Below are 21,150 nucleotides of genomic sequence, written 5' to 3' on the forward strand. Positions count from 1 at the left end.
TCTGTCTGATGGATGCCAAGAGCAACACCCTCCCAGTTAGGACAGACAGATGTCCCTGGGGAGTGAGGCGAAGGCAGCAAAACTGTCCTTGGCTAAGAAACACCGACTTACAGAGAGAGGAATGAGGATGGGGCAAAGACTTTACTCTCATTTTCTGGACCATCTGAATTATCACTGTGGTAGGCTGAACAATGGTCCCTAAACGACAATCAAAAGATATCATGTCTTAGTCCCTAGTACCTGCGAATGTTCTCTTATGGAAAAACGGTCTTTGCAGATGTGATTAAGTTAAGGATCCTGTGAAAGGGAGATTATCCTGGATCATCAGATATGCCCTAAATGCCATCATGTGTCTTCATAAGGGAGAGCAAAGGGAGATCGCACGCATGCACACACACACACACACACACACACACACACACACACACACACAGAGGCGATGAAATAAGGAGCGCAGAATGATTTGTAATCAATCCAGCTTTTGAAGACCTGAGTGACGCAACCACAAGCGAAGTACAGATGGCAGCTACAGAACCGTGGGAGCGCCACGGAGAAGAGTCTCCTCTCTGGCCTTCCGAGGGAGACAGCCCTGCTGACACCCTGATTTTGGCCCAATAATATTAATTTGACATGTCTGACCTCAGAGTGAATTTCTTTTGTTCTAAGCCACCAAGTTTGTGGCGATGTGTTACACCTGCCCCAGGAAATCAAAACAGGCATATAAGGGTTTTACTTTCATTTAAAAACTCTGTTGATGAGCAAATGAGACAATGTGTGGAGAACATTTACTAGCACAGTTCCTAAAACATAGTAAGCATTCAATGATATTGGTGATGCCATTATCAATACTAAGCCAATTATGACTAAGCGCTAAGTCCTTGGTATCGAGAGGAAAAGCACTTCCAAACAGTAAAACCGGGCACCCATGCTAGGCTCATATGAGTGAAAACACACAAACCACAGGATCTGTACATGCCAGGGATGTAAGTGTTGTGTTATAATTTGTCCTGTACTGAAAAGATAAATGGAGGATGAGGCCAGCCAATGACAGCTTGGGGGAGGCAAGTTTCAACACTTACTAGGAGGAAACAAGTGGGTAAAGCAATGGAAAAGGATTAGGAAATGGCCTGCAGAGGTATCAATCTGGCTAAAGCATGCATACAGGCCATGGTGAGACAGACCACGTTCTAGGATTAGAGGTATCCAAACAGCATAGGACTCTAAAAGCTATACTGACTGATTTGATTATTAAAGAGAACATTTTATAGGATGCATTATTTTATAAATATTGGCTCTTGGGGATTTTAAAAATAGAAACATTCTCTAGCCCCGCCTCAGATCTACTAAATTAGAATCTTTTGGTATAGAATAACTCTAAAGGATTCTGATGTCCCCTTAGGTGGAGAACCTCTGTACTAGAGTCAATTCATGATAAAAATAACCTACAGAACAAAAATATCAAAAAGTATATATATATATCCCCAAAGTATGCATTCAGTAAATCAGCTTAGCATTTTCCTAGGCTAAAACTCCTCCCAAGATGTAGCCCCTCTGGGCCCCGCCACAGACTTTCCCTAAACTAATCCCCACCCTTCACTTTTCCTTTGCTAAGCATATGGCCCTTGATCTGCTCAGAGTATTGTTTCCCCCACACTTTTCCACAATTTTTTCTGGAAAAGTTCCATGCATCTTCAGCTGCCCTCTCCCACCTTTTCACAACATTTATCGAACTCAACTAAGATCTAACAATATTTTATAGAACAAAGGAACCATAAAAGTTCAATTAATATACAATAAAATGTATAAAACTGCTCTATTGACCATTTATTGTAATAAAATGCTAAGTACATCTATCAAGTGAAATTCAGAATCACTTTTTACAAAAAATTTCCAAAAGCATAAAATTATGAAGTGGCTCTGTAAAAAGCTAATATGCTAACTTCCTTCACTTTAATCTTACGGGCTAAGTAGCTAAAAAGTGCTAGGCTCTGAAGGATACAAAGTGTATGGAAATCTCAGTGATTTCAAAACAAACTTTTCTAAATCACTGTGATCCCCCCTATAAGTCTACTACCCAGCTGGCACCATAGTTATTATATTACTGACTATATTCTCTATGCTGTACTTTACATCCCTGTGACTATTTTATACCAAAAATAAGACCTAGCCAGACCATCAGCTCTAATGTGTCTTTTGGAACAAAAATTAATATAAGATCTGGTCCTCTTTTAATATAAGACCAGGTCTTATATGATATATGATATGATATGGTATGATATGATATGATATAATACAGGGTCTCGTATTAATTTTCGCTCCAAAAGATGCATTAGAGCTGATGGTCCAACTAAGCCTTATTTTCGGGGAAACACAGATACTACCGATTTGCACTTCTTAATCCCTTCACCTTTTTCAACTAGTCCTCCAAACCCCCTCCCATCTGGGAACCACCAGTTTGTTCTCTGTATCTATGAGTCTGTTCGTTCATTTATGTTGTTCTTTAGATTCCACATATAAGTGAAATCATATATTTGTCTTTCTCTGTCTGACTTACTTCACTTAGCATAAGACCCTCTAGGTCCATCCATGTCGTCAATGATAAAATTTCATTATTTTTTATGGCCAAGTAATATTCCATTGTATGTATGTATATATTATATATATATATACCACCTCTTCTTTATCCAATCATCTACTGATGGGCACTAGGGTTGCTTCCATATCATGGCTGTTGTAAATAGTGTTGCAATGAGCATAGGGATGCATATATCTTTTCAAATTAGTGTTTTGTTCTTCAGATAAATACCCAGAAGAGGAATTGCTGGGTCATAAGGTAGTTGTATTTTTAATTTTTTGAGGAACCTCCATACTATTTTCCATAGAGTCTGTAACAATTTGCTATCACACCAACAATGTGCGAGAGTTCCCTTTTCTCCATATCCTCACCAGCACTTGTTGTTTGTTGATTTATTGATGACAGCCATTCTGACAGGTGTGAGGTGGTATCTCATTGTGGTTTTAATCTTCATTTTGCTTATAATTAGTGACACTTACCATCTTTTCATACATCTATTGGCCATGTGTATGTCCTCTTTGGTGAAATGTCTATTCAGGTCCTCTGCTCATTTATGAATTCAGTTATTTGGGGTTTTCTGGTGATAATTTGAATGAGATATTTAAAAAATTTTGTATATTAACCTCTTATCAGATGTATCATTGGCAAATATCTTCTTAGTAGAATGGCCTTAGGTAGCAGGTGTTCTGTGGGGCCCTGTGGCACAGTCTCCCTGATCACCTGGTCCAGATACTCCAGGAGTGTCCCTTACGTGGGTTGTGTGTGCCCTCTTGCTGTAGTTGAGCCTTGATTGTCGTTGACACATCAGTGAGTAAAACTGATCCTCAGACTGACTAGCTATGAAGACTGGCCATCACGATAAGAGTGTGAGCTGCTCTGTGGGGGCTGATCCCACAGAGCAGGATTCACCCCGGTGGGCTTTGGTGCCTGCCTGAACCACCCTCTTCATGTACCACTTGTGGAGTTTATCGGGTGGTGCTCTGCTGTGGTCTGAAGCCAGCCATAGGGTGTGTTGGTTCTGACACCTCTTGGGAGGGGCTCCCATGCAGGTCAAGGTCAGTCACTGCCTGTGACCAGCCTGGGGCTAACTGGTAGAAGCTACAAAGTGATCCACAGTTTGTAGCTGCCTGTGCTGGGCCACATGGGAGACACGAGAGAGGCCACACTGTGAACCTAAGCCAGCTGCCACCATTACCAGGCCTGGGGCCATTCAACCAAAGGCACAGGGGACCCTGAGGCCTGCTGGCTATCTGTAAAGCTCAGCCACTGAAAGAGTCTCAGGTGTTACACAAGTTGGGTGAGGAGGGGTCATCATGGTGGAGCGAGTGGTGTTCACCAAGTTAATTTAGCTTTGGCACCAGTGCCAAGCCTGGGACCACTCAGTAAGAGACACACGCCACACTGAGGCCAACCACCACCTGTTTGGGGCCTGTAGACCTTTAAGAGTTTTTAAGACTGCAGTGTGAGGCAAGGATGGCTGCCTACAGCTTAAAGAGCCTCTGGAGGTGCGCAGGCCGAGGCTGGCTGCCCACCGCTTCCAAGAGAGCCTCTGGTGTGCAGGTGCTTAAGTTGGGTGGAGTGGGGTCACAGGGAGCCATTGGGGTGGAGCAAGTGGTGTTTACCAGGCTAATGCAGATTCAGATTTGGCCATGTGGGAGGAGGGCTCAACACATGGACAATGGTGGCTGTCCCTCCAGCCTGTGTCCTGAAGCCACATAACTCAGTCTCTCCCTTGATGTCTCTGGTGCCCACCCACCATGCTGTTGTCCCACCAGAGCCCAGGGTGCGTGCCTGTGAGCAAGTGTGTGCATGGACCCTTTAAGAGGAAGTCTGGCTTTCCAGCAGCTTTCCATCTCGCCCGGATGAACGGAAGCCCCACTTATTTTCACAACTAGATGTTGTGGGGGGTCCTTCCCAGCACTGGTGCTCTGGGCTGGGGAGCCCAGTGTGGGGCTGGAACCCTTCATTACTCAGCGGGGACCTCTGCAGCTGAGATATCCCTTCCAATTCTCAACTACCACATGTGGGTGTGGAGGCCAGACCATTTTGTGTCTCCACCCCTCTGACTAGTCTCAATGGGATTTCTTCTTTGTATCCTTAGTTATAGGACTTTATTCAGCTAGTTTTCAGAGGGTTCTCCAGGTTGATTTTTCTGTAATGTAGATGTAATTTTGATGTGGCCCTGGGAAGAGGCAAGCATCGCATTTACCTACTCCACCATCTTGACTGGAACCCTCATAAAGGGACATTTTTAACACTAAAACCTCCGCAAGCATAGAACCTCAGATTTTTAAAAAAAGAAATATTTAATGACAGCTGTATGCCAGGAACAGGTCTAAGTCCTTGAAATATAGTATTAAATAAAAGAGATAAAATCACTCTTTTCATGGGGCTTACATTCTAGTGAGAGTATACAGATAATAAAATAAAAATATAATTTCAGTCAGTAATAAACAGTTTGCAGGAAAAAAAAAAATTTTAAGGTAATGGGATAGAGGGAAATGAGGATAGTATGATTCTGAAAGGGTGATTAGACAACACTGCTTGTCTGAAAAGGTTGTATTTGAACTGAAACCTGAAATGATGACCAGTCAGGTAATGTTTTAGGAAGAGAATTCCAGGCAAAGGGAACAGTACTTAGTTGGGGAAAAGCCATGACATTTCTGAGGCACAAAAAGAAAGGGCAGTGTGGATGGGCTATAGTGAACAATGGGAATATTAAAGAAGCGGTAAAGGAGTAATAGACCTAAGAGGAAAAGGTGTACATTGTTGAAGTAAGCAGGGATCAGATCATGTATAAGAACCAGTAGCACACAGTGAGAAGGACTTGGAAATAACTTGAGCTTTATGACAAGCTTCATATTTTCACCTTTGATTCTCATTTTGCCTTGCATCAGTGATAACTTTCACACACAGACCTTTAGAAACTACCATCCTCAAGTATTTGACACAATCCTGAGGTTAGCCAGGAACGAACATTTCCTAAGCAGCAAATATCTCTTCTGGTGCACTATGAGAACTTTTTTAAAAAGAGTTTTATGACAAAAGCAAAACCATCTTAAAGGAAAGAAAAACCTAGGATGGTAGAAACTACTCTAAATTCTATCCTGTTTATTACACTATGAATGAATGTACTATGATCAAGACTGTACAAAGGTCTTAGTTAAGAACAAAAAACTTAAGTTCTAAGCTACTGTGAACATAACATTCTTTGTTACTTGAGTTCACTGTTATTGAATTGGATACTAACATGGTTAAACACTGTCAGAAGAGAAAAAGTGTAAACCCGACTTCTGACTTTATTGTACCTCCTAAGAATAGTCACAGCTTAACAGTCACCATAGTTGTGAGTTTTAATCTTATCTCTATTACTACTATGATACAAAGGAAGAACTCCTATGTGGTGAAATTAGGTACAAGGGATGCTTCAATATCTCCTCCTGTGAAAGCTTTTCAAAACAGGAGATGAATCAGCTTAAAGAGGTTTGGATATAGTTATCTCACAGAACAGCGATGTTCTCTCTGGATCTTTTCAGACAACTAATATCTGTGTACACTAATCAAGTAATTAAAACTACAGTGCTTCTACAATTTATGTCAGTAAAGTTAGATCTTTGAAAACTCTAATGTATTCATGAATCTCATCTTTCACTATGTTAGATATTTAGTTAGCCCACTTAACGGTAGACCAAAAAGTAGACTGTTATTAACACAATCTATAAAGGGAGGTACTTTGTGAGAGTGGTGTGAGCTGAAGAAATAAGTCATTACACACCTTGATCAAGACTTGATTCTAAGTGCGTCCTCAACACATTTCCAGCAGTTTGGCAAAACGCCCAGGGATGATTAGCAGCCAGTGTGTGTGAGAAAGGGCTATGGTCTACCTAAATTGTAAAGTCTCCCCCAAGTGGTCACATACAAATAACAGGAGGAGTTGCAGCTTCTGTGAGACTGACCAAAAATACCCTAAGCAGAACCTGCTCCCCTCAACGAAGACATGAAACCTTTAATTCAGTACTAATACCATATCAGTAAAGAGATGCCGTACGCTTATCTGCTCTTATAATATTCATAAATGTAAAAACTGTTTTTGGAAGGAAGTTACAGGCAAAAGAAAACTAGCATAATTTTTCTGTTTATTTATTTTTAGGAATAACAATATCCTCAAACAGTCCAGTATTTGTTTTATCTAATGGTCAGGTGTTCATCGGTCCTCAAATAAATAACAGCACATCCCCTGCAAGTTAACTACAGCCACTTGAAGTAGTTCAGATATAAATTTAGTCACTTACCAAACAAATCATCTTGGAAAAGAAAATTATTACCTAATGTCTATTTTGCAAACTGCTGTTTTTCAAAAACTGCCTAGAACTAAAAAATTTATAATAAAGTAAGTGACGTCAAAAGTACAAATGGGTCCTCTTGCCTCTTTTGATATTTATTTTCTTAGTGTTTTTACAATTAGAAAGCCTTTGACTAGCACTAACCCTGTATTATTTGCAACTCTCAGCAAAAATTTGCAGACATTACTTTTAATAAAGCTTGGATGTCAAAACCGTGAAAGACGTTTAATTAAAATATCGCTTATCTTCTGCTAACCATCCATTATTAAATAATAAAGTATATAAAGGGATGGCAAATAAACTTTAATTTAAAAAGAGCTTTTTAATAAGGTAACATATACAGAATCTTGTAATTATGATTTTCTTGGTTATCCCAAGCTAAAAAAGTGGAGGAAAAGGAGCGGGTGAGAAGCAGGCTATGTAGTCTTCTAGAACAATTTCAGCCTGAAATGATAGTCAGGAAAAAAGCAAACTGCTCCTTCAAGTGTTTAAGAAAAATATGATTCATTTTTTAAAATCCAACAGTTGGCCTAGAGAACAGCAAAAAATGATTGTCTTATTTAGAGCTATCAGACTTACTTAAGGACCTTAATTTTTCCAGTGTTTATTTAATCTAGAATGTAAAAATAAAATCATTTTGAAATTCCAAGTGGAAAAGGAATTTGGTGTCATCACTTTAAGGACACATGGACGGACACAGACACACAGACACACACACACACACACACACACACGCACCCCTGAATGTTTTTTCATAAAGGTATTTGGTGTGCAATCTCGTAGGACACAACAGAGCAATTAAAAGTGTTACTATTCGTATATTATGTAACCCTAGTCTAAAATAAACATGAACCTTCAAAATAACACATTGTGCAAACATATTTAAATATATTTAAATATATGATAGATTTCAGATACAAATGACCTCAAAATGACAAAACCCAATAAGTTCTTTGTTTACTGTAATAAGGCCTCAGAAGACATGACTAAAATCAGGCCTGATGCCTTATCATAATTGTACAGTAGATGCCTAAAATAAGCAAGAATTCCCGTGAGGTCCGTAGTTAATACCAATGCACCGCAACGACCTGCGCATTGCTAACAGTGTGTTATCTCGCCTAATACATTCCACGTACATAAGTTTCCAAACGACCATTTGAAAGGTTTCACGGGAAGAAATGGCTGCTAAATCATACTCCAATGGAAGAGCATTTTAACGCACCTCAAATGTTCCGAGCCATATTGCAAGAAGACCAATTCAGGAAGCAGAAAGTAAAATCCCAACAATCCCCAAAGGTGTAGGAAAGAGTAAAACGTGGCTAGCTTGACCTTAACAGGCTGTTTATAAGTAATGCGGAGAATTTTCTGAGCTTCCCCATCAGCCTTCAGTTCCCTTCCTCTCCTGCCCCCAACACCCTTCCACAAATGATGCCCCAGATGATGGAAGTTTAATGGATGTAATTTCGGGAGCTGTAACCCCAGGAGCTGGTGAGGCTGAGACTTCACTCCCAATAAAGTGTTAAAAAGTCCTTTGGCAAAAATATCCACCCACCAATCCATATCTTGTCATCCTACCGACGTTATGATCCCTCATTTGACTCCCTCCTGGCCCTTCACCCAGCAAAAAAAAAAAAGCCCCAGCACCTTCCAGCTTCCAGATAAATGGACCCAGGATCGGAAAGCACCGCCTCAGCAGCGAACGCCTCCGGAGTGGCGTGTGCTCGGCCCACAACCACTTTGGCCAAACAACTGGAGTCTCGTGCCTCGGAAGTAGCAGTAGTTGCAAAAAGCCTCCTCCCCCAAAAACTCGGAGCTCGGGAGCCAGCAAGACGCTGACGGAATCGCCCCCTCTCCGGACTGACCCCAAAGGTGTCAGTCACGGCCACTCCCGCCCCGGCGCGGTTCCCCATTCATGCTTCCACACCGCAGAGGGTGCCGGCCCCCGCGCCCCCAGCCCCCGCCCTGCCCGAGCCCGCGCCGCGCCGCGCCGGGGAGCGCGTGGGGAGAGCCGGCGCGGCGTGGCTGCCGGCAGCATGGGCCAGACACGTTGCCGCGCTCCGGCCCGCCCGCCTGCAGCCCAGGAGCCAGGGGCCCGGCGAAGGCGCCGGCTCCGCGCGGGCTGGGCCGGGAGCGCCCAGCAGCCCTCCCCGCCCCCGCCGCCCCCGGCCCCCGCCCGCCCGAGCCCAGGTGCGGAGGGGGCGGGGCGGGCCCCGGTCCCCGCGTGGCGTGCGGCGACCAGCAACAGGGCGCCCCGCGTCCGACCCCGGCGCTCAGCCAGACCGTTACCCGAGCGACGTGGGGCCCCAGGCAACTCACCGGCTCGCACCTCGGCCGCCTCCGCGCCGCCGCCGCTGCTCTCCTTCAGCCGCAGGAGCCGCCGAGCAGCCCCATCTACAAACTCGGGGCTCGGAGTTGGGAATTGGAAATGCGGCTCTCAGTCCTCTCCGCCTCCCTCTCCCTCCGCCCCTCGCTCGCTCCCCACTCCGCCTCGGCTCCGGTCGCCCGCGCAGCCACAGCGCGCGCGGCCAGCCGCCCTCCTCCTTCTCCTCCTTCTCCTTCTCCTTCTCCCGCCGCCGCCGCTGCCGCCGGGGCGCGCTCCCTCCCTCCCTCCCGGCCTCGCGCGTGCGCCGGACGCTGGGGAGCGCGCGCTCGGGCGCGAGGAGGCGCCACCGCCTCCGGGAAGCCCGGCCCCGCCCCTCCAGCCGCGGCGCGGCGGCCAGGTGGAGCCCCGCTCCGAGCGTCCGCAGACGGCGCCCCCGGCGCCCGGGCCTGACTGCGCAGCCTGCGGCCTCCGCCGGGCGCTCCTGGGTCCTGGCCGCGAACCGCGTCGGCGAGGAGCTCAGCCAGACCCAATCCGCGCCCGGTCTTCCGGGCCGAAATTGCCGCTGTCATTCAGCGTTTACTGATGGGCAAGATACTTCAGGGGGCATAATAGAGGCTCTTCCCTGCCCTTTCCAAGAGTTTACATTCAAAGAACACAGTCTTGGGGCACGAAGGATAAATATAGCTGGAAGAAAAGGCTCCGGGAAATCACCTTTCTCCCCCTTCACAGACCTCCTGGTTTTAATGTATATTTGGCAGGTTCTACGGCGCTGACGATGTCCTTCATGAATCTTCTTCCAAAGAGCCAACCAGGGAGGGTGATTCACACCCGAGGAAATGGACGGACACTGGCTCTTTTCATAGCCCCGAACTCCCCGAGCCGGCTTTGCCGGACACTCCCAGGACACCAGTTGTTCAGCAACTCCAAAACATCTGGCCTTCCCAGACCTCAGAAGGGGGGACCGTGCCATCCTTTCACCTTGACTCTGCCTAGAGTATGGTGAACTGTGATGAGTGTCCGGTGTGCAGATGGCACATTTTGACAGGAGTGCAGATTTAATTTTTCAGTTGAAAGGAACGGAGCGATGCAGTGCAGCAGAGGCTCTGGCTAGAAAAACACAGCAAGGCAATGAGAGAACTTGGAATTCCTGTAACATCTACCTAATCCAAAAAGATCTCTGTGAACCCTCGCACCTGAGATGGGTTTCCAAAAAGCTGTTTCTTCCTAAACTCGAAGAAACTATGAGGATGTTATTTAAATTTTACAAAATGTTTACTGAAGTCTTTTCAAATTGTGCAGGTACAAAATGCAAGTTAACACTTGACCTGGGAGGAATATCACATCAGGTGACCTCCAGTCTGCAGCCTTTCCTGGCTTTTCATGGGCATGTGGCAGGCACAGTCCTGCATAAACCAGGCATTTGATAAATGTCTGCAGAATGAGCGATTGCATCATGGCCCATTGGATTCAGTGATGGAGTTTCAAGCTATATTGTCCCCCCTCTCTGTGAGAGTGGTTAGCACAGGAGGGAAGGAGCGAATACTATGGATGAGGTGTATTAAGAAGGCCCAGTCCCCAAAACAGTGATTTTTCTCCTTAGCCTCAACCAAGCGTCAAAGATTAGTTTACTTTTCCATTAGGATCATTAATTTTACAAACCAACATTCAGGGGGAGTTTGTACAGTATTAATTTAGAAGCTCTTTTCCTGGAACAACAAAGCCAAGGAAGGGAAATTAGAAGCATTTAAGGAGACCTAACGGTACTAAGGGGTACAGAGTAAGGTTGGGCGCGTGTTGTACACACCCCCATAGTCAGGTCAGCTGGATAAAATGAAGTGAGTGGGCTGTGTGCCCAAGAGTGAGGCAAGGCAGAGGCAGAGTGGAAGAATGAGGTTTCTCTTCTCAGAGAATCGGCACACCTTTCAGGTCTTCTTTTTCCTCCTTGTTTTCCAGGCCCATTTGCTTTCCACAGGATACCCAGTGGCTCATTCCTGCTGAACCTCGCTCAGGCCTGTGAACTTGTATTCTCTTCTGACTCCCAACCTCACTGCAGGCCCCTCCTACACAGCTAGTACCCTGAGGGAGAGTGGGTGTGTTCCTAACCCTTTATAGTGGACTTTTATTTTCTCAAGGGTCTTCTGGAAACAAGGTCCTAATCTCCTACCCCCATACCTTGCAAATAGGATGAAGTTAACTGAGGAAGTTTAGGGGAGGGAGAGGTAGAAGAGTCTTGGCCCCTCAAATCACAACATGTAGACCTCCCTGACTTATAGCTAGGACCAGCCCTGCCAGCTCCCATATTCCTGTGCCAGGGACACAGCATTTGGGAGCAGGACTATAGGAACAATTATCTTTCATTTACAGTTCCAAGTCTGTTCTCCAAAAAATGACAGCGGCTATTAGCTGGAGGCTTATCATGGTTGTAAGACTCGGCCTCATCCTCAGAGCCAAATGATTTGAACAAAATCACAACTGTCTTCAATTGCTTCTCTTCAGGGTGCTCTGGCCGGTGAAGTGTTCCTTGCAGTGTCTATATTTTATCAAATACCCATATACAGGTTATATTATAAAACACTACTTCTTTTTACAAATAATAGTGTCACTTGATGACATTCCACCCTTCCTCTAAACTTTAAAGATGGGACATGCCAGAATAAATTTAAAGTGGTCTAACAGGAACATTGGGACTCTCATCATTGCTTGCCAGCCCATCTTTCTGAGAGGTCATCATTTCTGAGACACCACCCATCCATTTCCCATACCTGTTACAAATTCTTCATTCCAGGAGAGGGGAATGTTATGATTGGAAATGATGGGGAATCCTTCTCTTCAGTGTTCTTAATGATCTGACTTTTCATTTCCTTCAAGGTTATGGTTCTTAAGGGATCATCCTTTTATCACAGCCCAATATCTCCTAATCATAACTCAATTTAAAGTCCGAATGTTGAATCTTAATTCTGGAGCATCCATCATTGGCTGTATTTCCTCTTTCAAACATCAACAAAAGCTTACCTACTTTTAATATGATTTTGTTTCCTCTTCTGACTTGCCTTGCTACTTCAGAAATGGAGCATTTAATAGTATGGAGCACTAATAGTAAAAGCCCTAAATTTTAGCACAGCAAGTCCTACCTGTTCATTTTCCAACGAATCCATCATCATAAGAGCAGTGATGGTCCCGGAATATAGCTTTATGAAAAATTGCAACTGACATGCATCACAAAGTCCAACCAAGCTTTTCTGCAGGATACTTTATTTAGCTTCACCCCTTTTATCTCTGTTCTCAAAGCTAGGTCAGACTCCAATTTCCAGCCTCCTTGCTAACCTTTCTAATTCAAGTCTCTCTTGCTTGCTTGCTTGCTTGCTTGCAATTTCTCTTACACTTAGAGCAGTGCTCCTCACTTTTGGCTGCTTTTTGGAATCATCCAGAGAACTTTAAAAAACAAAAAGAAAACACTGATGCTGGGTCTCACCTCTAGATGTGATTGTTCTGGGATGCAGCCTGGACACCGTGATTTCTCAAAGCTTTCCAGGTAATTCTAATATGCAGCCAGAGTTAAGAACTGCTGAAATGAATCATCTTCCAAACAACATTTATACCAAGTCTTCTCAGAACATTGAGGTGTCTCCAAATTACCTCAAGTAATCAAATTAAAATACTAATCCTGTGCTTTAAGACTCTTTGCCAATTGACTAGAATAGTCTCCTTTCAAAACAGCTTAAATTTATCTCCTTCCTAAAGCTTCTCCAGATTAGTCTCACCTGGCTGCCTAAAGATTTCTGTTCCCAGTGCTTTAAGCTTTCCAACTGGCGTTGGACCACAGTTGATTGTGTATATTATTGTTTTAATCTAGCTTTCATCGATACCTGTCAGAGGCTTCTATTGTAACCTAAATCTCTCTGAAGACTCACTAGGTCAACAATCTCAGAATAAACAGAAATGTCATTCTTAGCAGGACTTTCTCCTGTTTCTCTGAAAGAACATTCACTGACACAATGGCAGTTCATTTCTTTTTTTTTTTTTTTTTAACACCACAATTAAAGCCAGCAATTGTAAGAATTTGCGTGTTTAGGGTGTTTTTTGTTTCTTACAAAAGAAAAACTGTCTCACTATAACTCCCTGACTCTCTTCACCACCATTCAGTTAGTTGAGGCATTGGAATTTGGCTTCTACACCCACCTCTCTACTGAAACTACATCACAACTGACATTTTCATCCATGTGTTTATTCATTCATTCATTCATTCACTCATTTATTTGTGATAAATGTTGGGGATAAAATAATCAATAATGTCAAATTACCTGTACCTAATGGTGGAGAATAATAAGCAATTAAAACATCTTGTGATAAGAGCTATGTCAGGAGTCTTAACCAGACACAATGGAATCGTGAGGAGAGTCTTTGCTCAGTGTTCAAGCAATCCAACTTCTCTGCAATATTTGAGGAGTTTCACCCTTCCCCTAGAACGCTACCTTTTTAACCTCTCCTTTCCTGCGATTTCCGTGATACTATACAACTCAGGAACTCCTTTTATTTCTCTGATGACCCCTTCATTGTCGTCTTGTTGCATCATCTCCTCCCACTTCCAAAATAAAAATGTTCCACTAAGAATGGAAGAGATTTTTGAGGGAGAAAGTATTGAAAGAGAAGAAACCACACAGTTTCTCTCAAGACTCTCCTTGACCCTTAGGGCTCTCTCTCCAATGCTTCCACATCTATATCTATAGTTGTACTCTCCCCTGAGGCCTGTTTTCAACTTCCTGTTGAATATCTCCATCTGGATAAGTCATTCACAGCTCCGATGAACATGTCTAAAATAAAATCCATTGCTTCCACCACCCTACTCTATCCCCACCTGAAGGTCTCTCATGTTCCTCCCTTTCCTCACTTCTCTTTACCCTCTCCCTGATAGGTACAGCCTGCACCCAAGTCCCTTGAAGTCCGTCTTCTCAGTGTTAGGGGCAGGGACCCTCTTGTCCCTTTCCTCTGGTCCAATCCTTGCCCAATCCCATGTGCACCTAAATGCCAAATACCAATCACATCATTCCTGCTTCCTCGTCATCTATGGGACTCCATTCACAAGATCATTTACAATGATCTTCAAGACTTCCCAGTGTGTGAATATTACACATCAATCATACATTGCACCTTTATGTTTGCAACCCTCTGATTTCGTAGAAATGCCTTCCCTCATCTGTGCTGGTCAAAATCCAAGCTTTTATGCCCATCTCACTCCCTCCTTTTCTATAAACCTTTCCTGATCCACCCCCAAACAGAGGCAGCTGCATTCTTTGAATCCTGTAACACTTTGATGATCTCTTATAAGCCTTTTCCTATTCTGTTTCATAACAGCATCATTTGTTTTTGAATATTTATCTTCACACTCTTTTCACCTCCCGCCCCCACCCCACCCACTTCTTGCTTGCATAGGAGTCCAGGGTGCTGAGTACAGCAATGCCTGCAGAACTTGGCACAATACTGCTCATAGCACGGGCTAATTTATCGAAGCAGGTAAAGTTGTTACTTGGCAAATTTCTAAAATTAAAGAAAATTAAGTGGGGACAATGTTACTACTTAGAAGTGAACTACTCTTGAATATGCAAGTTACAGCTCAGATCTCTTACAAGGACAATCAGATTTCAGCCAGGGACCTTAACTGAGCTAGTTGTGTTTATCATGTCAACAGCCAGCTTCTATAGCTAATTAAGCCTTTGCGATTCTCATTTAAAAGTGGCTTCTACATTGCTCCTCTCCCATTTATACATGAGCTTAAAAAAATAATAGCCTTTGTACCTACTCAGGTATCGCAAGAAGCAGGAAACAGGAAAAAGAATTTTCTTAACTGTGAATGTATATGCTGTCTTGGCCTCTTTGGAGAGACAGATGTATGAAGTCCTGGAGGGCAAAGGAGATTGTTATGAGGAATTTTATGGCATTACAGTAAAAAAAAAAAAAAAAAAAAGTGTCTTAATAGTGATTAAGCATAAAAGCAAAGTGTAACACTCTGAGTCGGAGGCTCCTTCAGAAGACTGGAGAACAGTCATGAGGGTAAAACCAAGTCATGAGGTTGCCTAGCAGATACCTAAGCCATTTTTGTCATATAAGTGAATGAAAGAAGGTCAGGATCAGGGAACTGGGAACAAAGATGGAAGTAGGTGTGTTTGTGTGTGTGTGTGGTCAGGGCAAGCTGTTAAGAAAATCCAAGAACTTAATGACCCATTCTAAGTGATGTTATCTTCATGCTAGAAAGTGCAGGGCACTTCATTCCTCCTTAAAATATCAGCTGTTTATAAACATGAAAGACCAGGTATTTAAAAAAAAAAAAAATCCTGCTTTGGTAGTAATAGTGAATAATAACAACTATCTATTGAGCTCACATCTATGTGGCAGACAGTGTTTTACGCCTTTTATATCCCATTATTCTCATACCGCTTTACAAATGAGGAAAACAAGGGAAGAGGAGTTAAGTTTACCTGCCCAAGGCTCCAGAACTATGCAGTGTTGAGGTCAGCTCCTGCTCATTCCCACACTTCATACACAGAGTGCTTTGTAATTCTCGGGTCTGCTCAACAGAATGAATTATAGTACAAGTCACCACAATTAAGGGTTTTCTGTAACATGTTATTTAGCTCAGACTCATCACCATGATTTTCAAACTCCCCATGTTTATGGATTTTAACAATGTGGAAAGCCTATCTTTGTTGTTGTTGTCACAATAGAATGATATTACAGAAAAGGGCAAATTTTTCTGAACTATTCTTTTCAAAAAATAAGAGTCACAAATAGAATAGTAAATAAATAACATATTAGAAAAGAGTAAGGAAAGAGTGGGTTTGTGGTACAGCTATTTACCACGTAAGAAGGAAATGGAGGGCATCAATTCAGTTTCACTATGTGTAAATCCATTCCCTCCCAAGAAAGAATAACACTAGGATTAAATAAAATACTTTTTAAATATAACTTCTTGCTCTAGTACTTTTTTCCTCATTGCCTGATAACTTCAACTTCTTTAGAGAATGTGGTGGACCCAGAGTTCTTAGATCTGCTTTCAGGGAAAGACTTGTTGCCCAGATGCGGGAGAGCTATCAGAAGAAAGCCTCCTGCTATCAGCCCTTTGAGGATCACCTCAGCTGCAGAAAGCACACATGCTCAGAGGCATGTCCCAAGCCCTTTCCAGGGTGGTCCACATTAAATGACTGATGAAGGGAGACATATAAAGGCCCAGCTGCATCAGCCCAATGTGGCAAGTCTGACAGGACATTTTAGCACAGAGTCCCCTGTTATCTGAAACTGTTGTTTAGGCCTGCATCCCACATTGATTTCTCCCTCTGCCCAACCTTGCTACCCTCCCCTTCCTTCCACAGGTGTTCATCCAAGTTTCCATACTGAACTACACACTAAACTGTCTCAGAGTCTGCCTCTCAGAAGCCCCACCAAGTGACACATTTTGATTCATAGAAACACATTTTTTTACCTTAGGGAGAAAACATAATCAAGTCATCTATGCTAATTCAATTGTTTCAACAGAGATTCATGGATGACTCTCAATCTATTTACTTATTTGCGTGTATATATCATTTGTATTTATGCATTGTTTGAATGTCTTCTATCCACATGGATAATCACTTTGATAGTTGCTATGAGGGATACAACTAAGTGCAAGAAACTTTGTTGACTTACAAGAGTTTACAAATTATGATATATTTTATCTAATCAATATTCCTTCCCCTGTCTTCTGATATTACAGCCCCTCTATTCCTTTGCAGAAATGTTTCTCTCACTACACATCACATTAGATTCTGGTGGGGCTGCTAATCATGGTACCTTTCCCATACTCTGAAGTCACTGAAGTGGCCATGTGACCCAGGCCTGGCCAATCAGAGAACCCCACCCACTCAGCCAGTGATTGGTCCAAGAAATACACTTGTTACCTAAATCAAGAAAATTTTGGATTTTTAAAAATATACTACAATAAGGAATAGAGACAGTGGAAATGTAACGGCTGTGTGTGATGTCAGATAGGTAGCAGATTGGGGGAGGCGGGTTATCACTTTGAGAGGGGTAAAAATGTCTAACTATTACATTGTTTTGTACACCTGAAACTAATATATATATGTATGTGTGTGTGTATGTATATATATATATATATATATATATATATATATATATATATATATGACAACAGGGAGAAGGATAATTTTTTTCTTTCCTCAAATCAACACTTCGAGAGACTCAGAAAAGGAAGATTTAGTCATGTGTGCGGCCAGCCCCACTTCTGGACTTTTCTGGTTACTTAAGTTCATAAAATGCTTTTTAACTTAAGCTAAATTGAGTTGGATTTCTATCACTTGTCATAAACAGAGTTTTGACTTATAGACATTCTGCTTGTGGGAGAAGTTATGCATTTATTAAATGTTAATCACAATTCAATCACTATATGATTACATGGTACAGTTAGGTAAATAATTATTTACCTGACATATTGTGGGAACTTGACATTTATTTGATTAACTCATTCCAATTTTTAAAAATTAAGACATAATTATAATTCATCTTATTGTAAGTCAATACGTAATTCTCACAAGTTGAACACTTACTTAAAATGTGTTAAAGTATATCATTGCAACCTACACCAACAGTCCAATCAGAGATATCCATTTACATACATCAGAATTAAGTCATTATCGTATTTATATAATGCAGGTAATGTGGTACAAAAGAAGAATTTAGAAGCAGAAAGCTCTAGGTTCTCTTTCTGGATTCACCACTTGTGAGCTCAGTAACCTTGGGTAAGTTATTCTATACATGAAAACTTTCCTTATCTGCAAAATGGGTATATAATAGGCCCACCTTGCAGGATGTTTTAAGCATTATAAATTAAACCTATAAAATACCTGATACAGTTGCCTGCTCAGAGAAGAAAGTAATTATTGACAATTGTTATTTTCACAATAGTTGTAGAACAGCAAATCGTCATTTACTAATTGTCTTTAGTGCACAATTATGAGTTAAGAATGCTCTCAATTAGATTATCTTCACTCCCAAAGAAGACAAAGTCTCCATTATATCTACTATTGTTAAACATTGGTCTGGAAGTTCTAGCCAATACAACAGACAAGAAAGAGCAGAGACATGGTATTAATACTAGAAGGCAGAGACAAATTTATTGTTATTTGCAGGTGATGAAATTGTCTCTCTATATTACCAACTAAAAGAGCTAATAGAACTAAAAAGATTTGAAAGATAGTCAGATCTAATCAAAACTTATAAAATTCAATTAGTTTTCCATAGACATAACAAAATAGAAAATTTTGAAAAAGAAAGCATCCCATTCATAATGGCAACTGAAAAAAAAAGCATCCCATTCATAATGGCAACAAAAATGTGCCATATCAGAAACTGAAATATAAAACCAAAGTAATTTAAATACACAGTATTGGAGAAACAAGAGATGGATAGACTAATGGCATAAGAGTCAAGATATATATGTATGTATATATATATATATATATATATATATATATATATATATATATATATATACACATTTTTTACATATATATATGTATATATACCGTGTTTCCCTGAAAATAAGACCTAGCCAGACAATCAGCTCTAATGCGTCTTTTGGAGCAAAAATTAAAATAAAACCCGGTATTTATTATATTATATTATATTATATTATATTATATTATATTATATTATATCCCGGCCTTATAGTAAAATAAGACTGGGTCCTATGTGTGTGTGTGTGTATGTATATATATATATATGGAAATTTGGGAATGCAAACGTTATTTATAATTGGTAGACAAAGTTTGGATCACTCAAAAAAGGGGTATGAAGATAATTGGCAAAACATTTTTAAAATACCACCCCAAAAATAATTTCCAGATGAACTGAAGATTTAAATTTTAAAGGATTGAACCATATAAGTAACTAAAACAAAATACACCATCACACCAAGACAGAAACTGTAATCAACAGACTAAAATCTGTGACATTAAATTATTTGGAAAAAAAGATGCCATATACAAAGTTGAAAATCAGGTGATAAATTTAGAAATAAAATTGAAATCCATGCAAAGTCTCAAGTCATCATATATAAAGACTATCTAAAATTCAGTATAAATATAAATAACCAGGTCTAGATTAAATTAATAAATGACAAATGTAAACTAGATGGAATCGATGTTCTTTAGGATTTACCTTGTACACTTGGTAATTTGTAAAAGTTAATGAAAGTGTCAATAGACTAGGACCCAGATGCTCAAAATTATTCTTTAAATTTAAAGCTTAATGTATCAGGGAACTTTTGAAAAAGAGATTATTTGAGTGAATTTGATTCCCAAAGTGTAGGGATTGTACTTGTTTCAATTAAGTCATTTTGCATGGTGCTAGCTTAGTGCAAGTTATTAGATTAGAAAAAGGATGAAATAAATCAATTCAAATTGGTTGCCTCATTAAGAAATTCCAGTGTCTCTCCCTATTATTATAGACTAAAGCAGCCTCAGGCCTCACCTTGGAACTTGTCAGAAATGCAAATTCTTGGGCCCTAGCCCAGACCACTGGACTAGAGTTGCTTTCTGAGAAGAAACAACTGCAACATGCATTCCTCAAAGCACTACCTACCCCTCCTCTCTCTCTTTCATTCCTCCCTCCCCCCAATTCCTTCTGGAAATTGAAGGATTGTTGGTGCTTCTCTCAAATCTGGGAGCTACTCAGAATGTGTCCAAAACATTTTGTGATGTTATTCTTTAGAGTTAAAAAGAATCAAAAGGTAATAGATATTGAGGTGGGAGAAAGCCTTCGAAGCTACAAACCAGATCAGAAGTTATAAAATGAAATTATTGATAAATATGACCACATAAATTTTTAAAACTCCTCAAGGTCAAAACTCAGTGAGTAAATTAAAATGCAAGTTATAACTGTGAAAAATAGCTGTACCTATGTGGGAGACAAAAAGTCATTATATAATTTATTTAAAAAATAAAACTCTTGCAAATAGGAGAGAAAAAGATAACCACCCCAATTGAAAAAAGGGCCAAAGAATAGACATGAAAAGGCAATTCACAAAAGATGAACTACAGAGGCCAATGAATGTTTATCCTCATGAGAAATCAAAAAAGCATATTAAAACAAGAAATCAATTTTCTTACAAAATTGGTTTAAATTTTTAATAATAAATACTTGATGTTGAGGGTATGGAAAAATAGACATTATCATAAACTCCTTTGGAAAAATAAACTGGTATAAATCTTCTGGGAAACACTTTGGTAATGCATCAAAAGTCTTGAAAATATGCATACATTTGACCCACAAAGAGGATCATTTTGATTTGAAAAGAATTCATCCAAAGGAAATAATCACAGATCCACACAAAATCTGTCTATAAAAATATTCATCTTACTATGTTTGTAAGAATGAAAAATTGAAAACAACCTAACCTCTGATAATAAGTTGGAGGTTTATTAGATAATATATATCCTGTCTCTAAAAATATTACAGTGCAGCTTTAAACAACTATGGTGTAGATGAAAATGTAATACAATAAAATCATGTTTATAACATCCTATTAAATCAAGTCAAGTCACCTAATAAAAGAATATATGTAGTATCCCAGTCTTATGAAAATATACACGTGTATTTGTATCTCTATCTTTATCTGTGTCTCTATTTCTGTCTCTATTTCTACAAGAATGAAGAATAGAATATCTTTGAGGGCAAGGATTTTGACTAATTCACAGTGTAACCCCAAAGTTTGGAACAGTTGCTGGACATGTAGCATATACTCACCAAATATTTGACTGTCAAAATGTTAACAGTCTTATTTCCAATTGGTAAGCTTAAGGCACTTAAGATTTTTCCTTTATATTTCTCTATGTTTTCAAAACTTTCTAATGTAATAA

General features: G+C 40.9%; 1 protein-coding gene across 8 annotated transcripts in view; it reads right to left on the bottom strand.

The window, feature by feature from the left end:
* PALS2 (protein associated with LIN7 2, MAGUK p55 family member) overlaps positions 1-21,150 on the bottom strand; it is a 126,664-nt gene that overhangs the window by 94,262 nt on the left and 11,252 nt on the right. For 2 of the 8 annotated variants that reach the window (XM_074340871.2, XM_074340872.2), the window contains exon 1: positions 9,235-9,371. The exons of 1 other annotated variant lie outside the window; for it this stretch is intronic. The gene's annotated coding sequence lies outside the window, so the exon portion shown is untranslated. Of the gene's footprint in view, positions 1-8,562; positions 8,796-9,234; positions 9,495-21,150 lie in introns of those variants that run through there. 5 more of the 8 variants (XM_019726112.3, XM_074340873.2, XM_074340874.2 and 2 more) reach the window with 4 other exon arrangements.

Source organism: Rhinolophus sinicus, chromosome 4 (assembly GCF_057876585.1).
Source record: "Rhinolophus sinicus isolate RSI-liver-muscle chromosome 4, RSI-T2T, whole genome shotgun sequence".
In the NCBI taxonomy this organism is placed as follows: Eukaryota; Metazoa; Chordata; class Mammalia; order Chiroptera; family Rhinolophidae; genus Rhinolophus; species Rhinolophus sinicus.